At 33.5% G+C, this 5,613-nt stretch overlaps 1 long non-coding RNA gene across 2 annotated transcripts; it reads left to right on the top strand.

Moving 5' to 3' along the window:
- Positions 1-333: 333 nt before the first annotated feature.
- On the top strand, positions 334-1,167 carry LOC113495532. Of its 2 annotated transcripts, none has more exons than XR_003400734.1 (2): positions 334-620; positions 691-1,167. It is a non-coding gene; the product is annotated as an uncharacterized LOC113495532 (long non-coding RNA). The 2 variants fall into 2 exon arrangements; XR_003400733.1 differs by having other exon boundaries at positions 377-620; positions 698-1,167.
- Positions 1,168-5,613: the final 4,446 nt, after the last annotated feature.

The following is a 5,613-nucleotide window of genomic DNA, read 5'->3' as shown; positions in this document are numbered from 1 at the left end:
AAAAACCTATCGAGTGTTGCCAACCATTGAGCAATATTTTACATTTTTATATCTTAATTTTAATTTTAACGTGCATTATTTTTTGATCAATTATTCAAAATCAGGCGATTGGTGAGCACAAAACGTTAATTTTAATTTAATCAACATAAAGCGTCTACTTGAAGTAAAAATAAAAAAATGTTCTCTGTAAATAATTGCGGAAGTAGTAAACATTTTTTCTTAAATTTTCTTACTGGAACTAAAATTAGATTTTATTGAATGTACAAACCTGTTATATTCATTTTCTACTAAATTGTAATGTAACCGAAAGTAGGTAGGTAGATAGTAGACTAAATATAATGTAAAAAGTTTGTGTTTTTTAAACATTTATTGTTTTGACAAAAAATTGTAGCAAATCTGAATCTTATCATCCCACGTCGTATTAGTTTAGGTTAGTCTATGGATTTATTACGATTGAAGTAGACTGTGGTTTATAACTTTATTAATTTGAAATAAAACGATACATTATTATCTGCAAATGCCTTAGAGAGTAAAAATAACAAGAATATAATAAGGCAAACCAAAGTTTGATTTGAGATTTGAAAAATCAAAGATGAAATATGGAAGGTTGTCGGTTGGCGGTGAGTTAAAACGAAATGTTTATTGTAATACTGTCACTGATGATAAGTATCTTATAAGTGTCTTATTAAGATTACAGGTTTTTGAGTAAGCACTCGCAGGCTCAGAAGGAAATGGGGAGACGACTCTATTCTTTCCACAAAACGAACCTATAAAGCCGAGATACAAAGAAATGGGTAGGACACCCACGCGCTACGTCGTCGTGGGACAATGATGCGCTCAGTATAGACTTGTAAACACAGGAACTACTTCTTCAGATGTAAACTAAGAAATCTCTATGAAGACTCTAAAAACTAGGTCATTTTATATCTGCAAGATAAGATGTTGTTTCGAATAAGCACCTATCAAATTATGTCAAGACGACACTTCTTTTAAGCACTTTATAAGCAGCAACGCTGATATATTTTTTAAACTTTTCCATGTGTATTTACAACTTAGATTTTTTTATATACCATTACATTTGTGCTATGCGTATTCGTAACTATTTTAAGTACTTTTACATACGTTAGACATTAATATAAGTACAGAAAAAAATCTGTTATTTTTGAACGCATCGTTTTTATTTCTTCAATCTCGTCATTTTGTATGTTTATTTCTTTTTAATGATGACAGTAGCATTTTTAAACGATAACCGTATTTTACCTAAAACAAAATTGGTGTGTTAATAAAAGCTACTTACTTTGGCATTATTTATACGTACTTTAATTATTTTTCGTGAAGTTTCGCGTTTCACCGGACTAGAATAATTTCATTCAAGTTATTTGTTTATCTGTGCATAAGACGACATTGGGCGACGGAATCACGGAAATACCATATTATATTTTTCTTAATCATTGTTTTAGTTTTTGGACCTAAGTATTTAGGATAACCTATAATAATATAGTTTTGTCTTCCCGGCATCTAAACTAATCAATATGAAATTAGTAGCAAGTCAGTATTTTTTTGATTTTGTCTAATACTAATAACACCACAAAAGGCATTGCCAGTGAGCGGTGTGCTCGATATATATTCGGAATGAGAATGACTCACATTTGCCGATTATATAAGCAGGTACATGTATGTATGTATGAGGTAATGTATCATTGTAATAATAATGATGAATACACTAAATAAATTATTGAATATGATATGTATGGGTATATAGGAGTAGGTGTCCAGACAAGTGCGAATTTGACACCTGAATAATTTCTTAAAGTTTGTCTTTACTTCTGCTACTTATGTCTATTAGTGTTCCTCGGCTAGACTTCCGTAGAGGCATTAGTAGTAGCGTAAATTTGGTTAATCCCCATCGTAGGAAAAGTTATACATTTATTTTTGAGGTTATTTCCCTAAGAACAACACGAACCTCACTAGAATAAAAAAAGAAACTGACTTATTTTGGTAGGTGCTTACAATATATGGATTACTCAGAAGATTGAGCCAGAAAAAAATACACAAAATTTAAAAATAATTCTTAAAATAATTTGGTATCGTAAGCCCTAGTATAAAAATCATCTAAAAATGATGAAGTATATTGCGATAGTTTTAATTCTCCCTCTTTTTACGTCTTGTCCCTCAAATTCAGGAATAATTAAATTATAGCAATTTGTCGCTATTTATTTTTTAATCAATTTATTTTATAAGTAGGTACAGTCTGGGTATAAATTTAAAAAAAAACGGCATGAGTTTAAAAGCGTGAGCACATTTGGATGATCCTTACGTTAATCGATTAGTCTTAAACTCTTCAAGTTCCCATTGTTTCTTAAGTCATTCCAATTAGGAATCAAAACAATAAGGAACAACCAAGAAAATTTCGTATATTAAATTTAGTTTAAATTGTACCTACTTAAAGGCCAGATCTGATTAAATCACTATTTTTAAAAAAATGGGGCATCAACCTATAATTGGGCATCCAGACTTAGGCTAGCACGAGGACTGAAGGAGGTTTCTTTAGATCTATCCCCATAAGTGGAGCTCCGCGAAAGGGGTTCCGTCGACTGATCGAACCTAGTACCGAGCACACATGAAATCAAAGTTCTTACGTAATAGCTTGATACAGATCATACCACATTACAAGGTTATGGATATTTTTTGGATTTCTTATTTCGAAAGGAAAAAAAGAACACTTATAATGTAATCGCTTTAGTGTCCGTCCGTCTTAATGTCAAGTCTCTTTGCTTAAGAACGCGTGGAACTGCATACAACTAAGTTTTCTGTCCTTCAAAGCTGTGGAAATGTCAAACACCTTTCTTTCTCCATAATAAAATCTGCCGAAAATGTAGTAGTTGAAGTGAGAACCTGTCGTTTAGGTTAGATTTCGATCGCTACTGGAATGAAAATCTATGCTAACATTTCTATAGTAGTCTTGAGTCTGCGACTGACGTTTGACGGCTTTGCGTGTCTGTTGCAGCATCGGAAACGGCGCCACACATTGTTACACTTTGACTATTGTCACGTCGTCAATCGAACGGTTCCAATCAACGGCGGTGCAAGGAATTTTGCTGTCAGTTTGAAAAGTATTCAAATTTCGTAGTGACTTGAATAGGATTAACTGGCCAAAAACTATTTTATGCATAATGAACAAACATGCGGAAAAAACGCATTTTATTTTTCCTCGGCGTGATACCCCCCTATCACGCCGAGGAAAAATAAAATGCGTTGTAAATGGGGGGTGGTATCAAAAGTTTGATATGTATGAGACATCATAGAACGGACATCATTGATTTAGTTAAATAAGAATTGAAAGTGAATTTATATGCCAGTCTTAGATATGTTAGAAAACAAACGGTTGATTCGTTAAAAAGTTAAGGGCAAGGTGTGGAGTTAAGTTAGGTACCTACTTTTAATAATAAAATTAATACCTAATAAAAAAGTTAAACACGGAACCCTGAAAACAAATTATTTAAAGAACTCCCAAATCCAGCAAAAGGCCTAGAAGTCACGCTGTGGGGTTATGTTAAAATTATAGGCTCTGTGCATCATCATCATCCTTGCTCTTTTTTCAACTATGTTGGAATCGGCTTCCAGTCTAACCGGAAGCAGCTAAGTAACTACCAGTGTTTTACAAGGAGCGACTACTTATCTGACCACCTTAATCCAGTTACCTGAGCTACACTATATCCATTAGTAAGACTGGTTGTCAGACTTTCTAACTTCTGACTACCCGTTACGGCTATCAAATATGTATGAATAATAGTAATTTTTGGGCCTCGGACCTACAATTTAACGCGCCTTCCGAACACGGACAAAACATGGTCACCCATCCACGGACCGACCATGTCAAGCGTAGCTGTGATCGATCAACTTGTGCAATAAAAGCTTAGCCACGAGCTACTCATCTCTATGCGATTAATGTATTTATGTTAATAAGGATTAATGCCATATTGACAAAAACACCTTCGCAAATACTGGACAAAATGTATGAAAAATGGGGTTCTAGCATATAGTTCGGTTAAACTTAAGACTATTTTGTAAAGCCTTCTAAGGTGCACAGTTTTGTGTAGTACATTATGTTGATTTATCTCGTAGGTGTCAGCCAGCGTTTGCAATGAAAGCCTAAAAATAGTCATTACATTGGAAACCTTTAAAATTCTATGATTAAGAATAAATTGTATAAGAATTAGAACAGTCTTTATTGGTAATTTTTGACAAAGAAAAACAATATGCTCAAAAACTTCTGCTTCTGAAAAACGCTTCTGAATATGTTGTGTTATCTCTATCTGTTTATTGGGTTACAATAAACCCACATCCTGGTTTTGCGATTGAGTTGAAACGCATAGGTAATTATATATACTAGGTGATAAGTAAATTTTTACCCGACTGCGAGGAGGGTTATGTGTTTAGCGCGTATCTTGTATGTATGTAATATTCTTTATTACCTTGTATCTCTAGAACCGTTGAATGGATTTTCACATTTGAGGTATCGTTAGATGTGAAATATAAAAAAAAACAATATAACGGCTGTTTGAAGCCATAATGTGAGGAAATAAAAATAAATCTACCAGGCATATTAAGTGGGGTATCAAAATGAAGGTGTTTTAACCCTGATTCTAAGTATGTACATAACTTACATTTTTAATATTAAATGGAACGATAAATAAATAATAAAAAAAAATGCTAAATCAACCACATGACATAAACTAATTTGAGGAATTAATCCGGTTACGTAATCTTTCTTAACTAAAAAGACATAAATAAAATAATAATTAAAAAAACAAAAAACCCGCCTGCACTACAATTAAATTAAGTGCTTCTATATGATAAATTATTATCTCTTTGCACATGCCTCCGACTGCAATTCTGTTTTGAATTTTTATCTTGTTTCAGTCTTTTCAGTTGATTTTTAATTGTAGTTATCCGTGCAGGCGGGTTTTTTGTTTTTTAAATTATTATTTTATATAATGGTTGAATTGATGCCAGAGTTTGCAAGCAGCTGGTTGGATAGGAGCTCCACTAGAAAACGACTCAACACCATCACGCTGTCTTGTCAAGTGCTTCAATCTAATACTAAGTTAGTAATTAAAAAAAAAATGAAATGAATGAATGAAAAATTTTAAAGTTGTCTAACAGTCGCTTGCAGGAACGCCGCCCAGCCAGCACAGGAAACGCACAGCACAATGTCGCTCTAAAGTCTTATGTGGAGACAAAGTTACTTTAGTTTAAAGTTACAACTGCCAGCAAGAAGGCCGGTATCACGAACGGGATAAGTTTCGTTCTTGTCAACAGCTGAACAATACTTACCTCACAGGACTACTTCAAGCGAAGCATCTCCGCACCAGGAGACCTGGCGGCACTGGTAGGAGACACACCTTGCAGAGACGTAGTATCTAGAAGATAGAATCAGTATCATAATATTTATAACTTATGATTACCTACCTGACTGTATTTGACACATAATACTAGGAGAATATGTCACTAATTAAAATGCTTTTTAAGTATTGCTGAACACCTGACTTTTTTATTTGAATCATATAAGTGGCAATAAAACTAAACCCTTTGAACGCCAAGAGGTAGAAA

Source organism: Trichoplusia ni, chromosome 7 (assembly GCF_003590095.1).
Source record: "Trichoplusia ni isolate ovarian cell line Hi5 chromosome 7, tn1, whole genome shotgun sequence".
Taxonomy (NCBI): Eukaryota; Metazoa; Arthropoda; class Insecta; order Lepidoptera; family Noctuidae; genus Trichoplusia; species Trichoplusia ni.
The sequence above is the reverse complement of the archived record's forward strand: the minus strand, read 5'-3'. Positions and strand labels throughout refer to the sequence as shown.